This window comes from Otolemur garnettii, unplaced genomic scaffold (genome assembly GCF_000181295.1).
Source record: "Otolemur garnettii isolate 467f Iridium unplaced genomic scaffold, OtoGar3 scaffold00107, whole genome shotgun sequence".
Lineage (NCBI taxonomy): Eukaryota > Metazoa > Chordata > Mammalia > Primates > Galagidae > Otolemur > Otolemur garnettii.
The window spans coordinates 2,871,792-2,877,729 of NW_003852502.1; positions in this window are offsets into that span (position 1 = coordinate 2,871,792).

Here is a 5,938-nt window from a genome sequence, read left to right on the forward strand (position 1 = left end):
AATGGTCACAATGACTCTGCCCTTTCAGGCATCTCAGGGCTCCTTTCATCTTTTGTGGTCTTGATGAGTCCTCAGGAGCTCTGTGCCTGGGTGGAAGCAGGGAACCCCAAAGAGAAACCAGCCTATTTACCTCCCACAGTAATTATAACCATGTCCTGGCTCAGGGTCTGGACAATGAGCTCTGCGAAGACCCGGAGCAGTGAGGAGGACACTTGCCTACAGAGGGCCACGCCACTTCTGAGGCCTTGTGTCCAAGGTCAGCATAGTAGTCAGCACACGAAGACCACTGGCTGCCAGGGCCACACCCTGTTTATGTCCCAAAGGAAATGTCTGTGGGCCTTGTGTATTAATACATAATTTATATACCAGAAAAATAACTAGTCACTGGTATTTATTATGCAAAACTCCCTTCTTCCACTTCTTGAAAATGGGAAGGGAGCTTCCCACACCTGCTTGCTGGCACTTCTACCATTCCTTACATTTCTACTTTCTCTCTGCAGATTAGATCAGCAGTGTAATTTGAACATTTCCCACAGAACATGAGTATGCAATTATCAGAGTTGGGAAACTGAAATTCAGAGTATAATTAGGTTCTCCCACTTGGGCCTTCTCCCTCTCTCCTTCAGGGGGCACTTGGGTCCTATCTCCCCTCCCCACTCCACAAGGAGACAGAAGTAAAACTGGGGTAAAGAACTTGTCCTTTCACAAGTAATCTTTTAATAATACATTACTGCTGACATGACTCTACCCAACGAGTAGCCTGTTACCTCCTTGTTCCTCTTTTTTTTGAGACAGATCCTCAAGCTCTCCCCCTGGGTAGAGTTCTGTGGCATCACAGCTCACAGCAACCTCCAACTCCTAGGCTCAAGCGAGTCTCCTGCCTCCACCTCCCAAGTAGCTGGAACCACAGGCGCCCGCCACAACACCCGGCTATTTTTTGATTGCAGCCGTCATTATTGTTTTGGTGGGCCTGGGCTGGATTCGAACCTGCTGCCTTAGGTGTATCTGGCTGGTGCTTTAGCCACTGAGCCATAGGCACCAAGCCCTTGTTCCTCTTTTTAAAATAAACTTTTTAAAAATGTGTTTCTTCTTCCTTGAATTTTTGTAAGCCTCAACTTATTGTTGAGCTCTAATTTTATGCTAATTGTTATCTCTAATCTTTTTTACCCCCATGAACTTGCTCCTGGTCATATTTCCTTTCTTCTGAAAACACTCAGCATTCTGTAAGAGGAAGGTTCCCTGCATTGCAGAGGGACAGCAGAAACAGCAGCCTATACAGAAGTAGGACCTAGAGGTAGAATTTTTAGTTAAAGGGGAAAGTCTCCAGCTGTGGCTGACAAGGGGACAATCCTGGTTACCAGGCTTTGACAGCTATTAGAATGTGAAGCTTCATGAAGGCAGGGCTTTTTTGTTGTTTTGTTTTGTTATTCTATTTTGTTCACTATTATATTAATATTTCCAGTTCTTAAAACAGTACTTGACGCTCAATAAATGTTTGTTGAATGAATGAAAAGTGAAGAATGTTGTTCATTAGACACAGCAACAAACCAGGTGTAGGGCAGGCTGAACAGAGTCATGGCTACACAACCAACAGGCAGAGGCTGATTACGGAGAGTCTAGGACAGGCGCAACTTGCACAGACAGCAGCAGGCAAGTCTGCCACAGGTAGCAGGCGTCAGCATTGCCAAGGCGTTAGGGAAAAAATGTAGACTCAGAGAAGATACATCCAGCCCCAGAGGCAGTGGCCAAACCCAATTTCTAGATGTGGGACATATTATTAGAGACAGCAGCAGCAATGCTGATTTCCAGGTAGCCAAAAGTTCCCTAAGCGTCTCCTACCTTGTCTTCTAATTCTAACCTAAAAATTTTAAACAGAATTTCCCCCAAAACCTATTAGTCATAGGTTTTCTTTAGCATTGAAAGAACTAAAGGGTTTTTGAGAAATTTCCCTGTAATTCCCCACACTGTGCCCAAGCAGAACGCCCACCCCCACAGTAAGGCACTAGGCCAGATTCAGAGATTTAGCTAATGGCCATCATCTCTAAGGTCCCTGTAGCATGACCGGCGGAGAGGGAAGTTTCAGAGGGCTCAGTTGCAGACCAGGTAAGGCCTGAAGATTCTCCCACAGTGAAATTCTAAATGACTTATATTTCTTAAGTTTTGCATTTGCTAAATAATTTCTTTTGGTAGAGGGTATCTACAATATAAATACAAAAAGAAAAAAAACATGAAGGAGTTTTAACAGGCAAAGTAACCACTCAGGTGTCACATTTTCTTGCAATTGACAAGTGTCATTTCCTGCTGGAAGGTTGTGTCTCTAGTCCCCAACTCAAAGCCTGGTAGGAGGAGCAAGTAGAAATTTATTGAACGGGTGAATAAGTAAATGAAAGAAATAGCCAGCCAGTTAAGCTAATTTTACTGTGTTTTGTTTATTTCAAGTGCTTGTGTCAGAATTGAAGATTTCAATGTAACTCAAAGTCTTGAGAGGTGTCCCTCTGCTCATTTGAGTCCAGGGAACAATCAGTGGCGGGGCCCCTGCCTGAGGAACAGCAGGGGCTGCGGACAGAGGAGGGGCAAATACAACGTTACATTCACTCACAGAGTCACTTTTCTCTACTACACTTTTAAAAAACTTTGAGCAAGAATCTTGAAAGAACTTAAAAATACCATATCACAGACCAGTCAAATGATAGTTGAGGTACTTTCAGTGTCAAAAAAATACTGAAAACATAAAAATAACAAAAATCTATTACAAGTTGTAGAGCACTTAGCCACTTAAGCTGAGTTGGAAGACCAGTTTACCCCCTCCCCAGTTTGATGATCTTAAGTAATGTGCTAAACCTCTCTGAAGCTGAGGATTTTGTCTGGATAATGGGGGTGGTCATTACACTGACCTCAGTATTTTTGTGAGGATTAAATGAGATAATGGATGCAAAGGGCTTGGCACAGTACGAGGTACAGAGGATGGTAACTATTACTGTTCCTTATAAACATTTCATGTACATGTTGACACACTTGTTCTTCCATTAATTCAATTACTTCCTAGGCATCTGAGTGGAAAACTCTACTGGATTCAGTAGGAACTGATCCATGGGCATCTACACTGCATGATTCAGTAGGAACTGGTCCATGGGCATCTACACTGCTCGATTCAGTAGGAACTGGTCCATGGGCATCTACACTGCTCGATTCAGTAGGAACTGGTCCATGGGCGTCTACACTGCTCGATTCAGTAGGAACTGATCCATGGGCATCTACACTGCTTGATTCAGTAGGAACTGGTCCATGGGCATCTACACTGCTTGATTCAGTAGGAACTGGTCCATGGGCGTCTACACTGCTTGATTCAGTAGGAACTGGTCCATGGGTGTCTTGTTGCTCAAAGAGCTGAGTGTGGGATGTGGAAGGCTCTGATGGAGCTGCTGCTTCTGCTCAAGAGCTCTGACTAGCAACGGGGGTGGCCCCAGGAAGACCCTGTCACCAGGAGCAAAGGGGAGCCAGCACTGGCTAGAAGCTGCTGACAAGAGCATTGTCACAGTGTTCATCAGGGGCCTGCCTCAGCACCCCACTGACCACACACAACACTGAGAACTTACAAAAGGGGAACTAGGAAAATCCAAGGATCTGGAGGTACCTGACCCTCTCTCTTGCAGTCGTGGCCTCTCCCTTACAAAGAAGAGTGACAGTCCAGTCTCTCCATGCCCCTTCCAGGGGAGGGTCAGAAAACCCAGGCTCTGCAGATGGGCCTTCGTTGAGGGAGGTCAATAATGATTTCCCGCTAAGAAAGGTGGAGGCCAGGAGCTGGATAAGGAAACCGAGCCAGTTAGAGGTTGGATCTAGAGTCTGGTCCTCAGGCTTCTAGGGAATTATTTGAGCCTTTCAGCTGGGGTGGACGTGAGAGCTTTCTTCACTAATGCTCGGTAAAAATAATGATGATAATGACAGGATTCATTTGTGTGCATTTACAGGCAACCACAGCATCCCTTTTATTGTAATAGTGCCTTAGCAACAGCTACAAAGAACACCATAGGTGATGGCAAAACACAAACCCCCCACTTCCCCCGCAAGGCTGAGGACAGATTTTCTCTGGGGCTCCACTTTGCCAACTGAGAATGGGATGGTAAAAGCAGAAGTTCTCAAGGTTACTTCCAGGTCTAATGTTCTCTGCCTTGACCACTTGACAGTAAGGTCACAGACAGATACGAAAGCCAAGGCTTGTCCTCCCACCTCCTTTTATGCTCTGGAATCTCGTCTTACCCAGTTGTATTTGTTCCTTAACAAATTTCAACAAGCAGGGCCCATCACCAAGGCTTCTCCCTCCCTCAGTTTTAACAACTTGCTAAATTTCAAATTAGCAAGGATTTTGCTAATTTAAAATTTAGCAAGATGATAAAATCCTTGTAGCAGGATTTTAAATTCTGGTACAAGACTCCATTCCCAAACCATTATAGAGGTCATATTCCCTGGTAGGTTGCAGCCCACCTATCAGCCTTCACCTGGCCCACTTACTTTCCAGGCTAGACTGGATATGTACGCTTTCACAGCTCTGTCTTTGAGTCACTTGTGAGTTTTCCTACAACTAGCAGCCCACGTGCAACCGTTTCTTTCTTCTGATGAAAGAGATTCTCCTTACTTTCAGCTAATGACCATTTCCACAGCCAGTTATACATTCCTCTTTCCAATGCATTATTTTTCTGAATTTCTTAATAAGAAATCATTTCTTAAATAACTCTACTTTGGAATATTTTACAGATATTTCAGTCTTTTTATTTCTTCCCTTCTAGATTCAATACCAATTCTGCAAAAGTAGGAATGGGAGGATATTGTTTGTTCCCCCCATGCCCAACAGCCCTGCATATCAAACTCACAGAAGGAAGATGCCCTTAGAAGGGAAATCACAGTTTCCCTAAAAGATTAGAATGATTATTAATTGGAAGAGAATTAAATACATTTCCAATGGAACCAGAGATTACAGTTAGGATAAACAGACTGAAGTTAAAGTTAGATGAGTTTGACGTTTTTTAAGTATAAGGAACATTTACATTAGCCAGTATACCTTTATCCCTGAAGAGATGTTTCATAAGACTTGGGATTTGAATTCAATGACCTTCTGGTTTGAAGTTCTTTTATTCTACTCCAGAATTATATGAAGGTGGTGCTAACATTCTGTTTGTGTTTGGTGAACTTTTAAAATCTAACAGCTCGATTTTAGAGTACAACATAAAATAGACTTTCTGATTTAAGAGACTTAGTTTCTAGGAAATAAGATAGTATTTAAATGAAATTTCAAACCAAATAAAAAGTAGGCATCCTGGCTATGTGATTTAATCTTAATATTTTATGTCAACATGAACACAAAGTTTGTGATATTTAAAGAAAATACAGTTTTATCCAAGTGGTGCTTGAAAATTGAAACGGGTTAAGGTTTAGCTCCAGCTGTGAATTTGCATAAGGAACATATTCAGCAGTACAAAGATCGATGAAAGGGCCTGGAGTTACCCCCTTGTGGACTAAGAAGACCATTCTTGCTATCATCCTAGTTTAAAAACCACGGTATAAAAACTCAGCTTCTTAAATATGTACCTTCTAAACAACAGAGGGCTTTTAAGGGGAGCCTCAATTAATATACACAATTTGGGGGTCCTGTTTTATAAAAGTTAACACCTCTCCTAAACATTAAAATAGTAGACTGACCTTAATAATATATAAATAAAAAAATTTGAAATGGAACTAAAATACGCAAAAATTGCATAAACATTAAATCAAAGAAAAGTACCAAGAGTCAGTAGTCCCATCATTTGCTCCAATCAGCTTAAGCTGCTATAAAAAAATACCATACACTGGGTTGCTTAAAACAGCATAAACTTGTTTTCTCACAGTTCTGCAGGTGGGAACCTGAGACCAGGATGCTAACATGGCCAGGCTTTGGTGCGGCCCT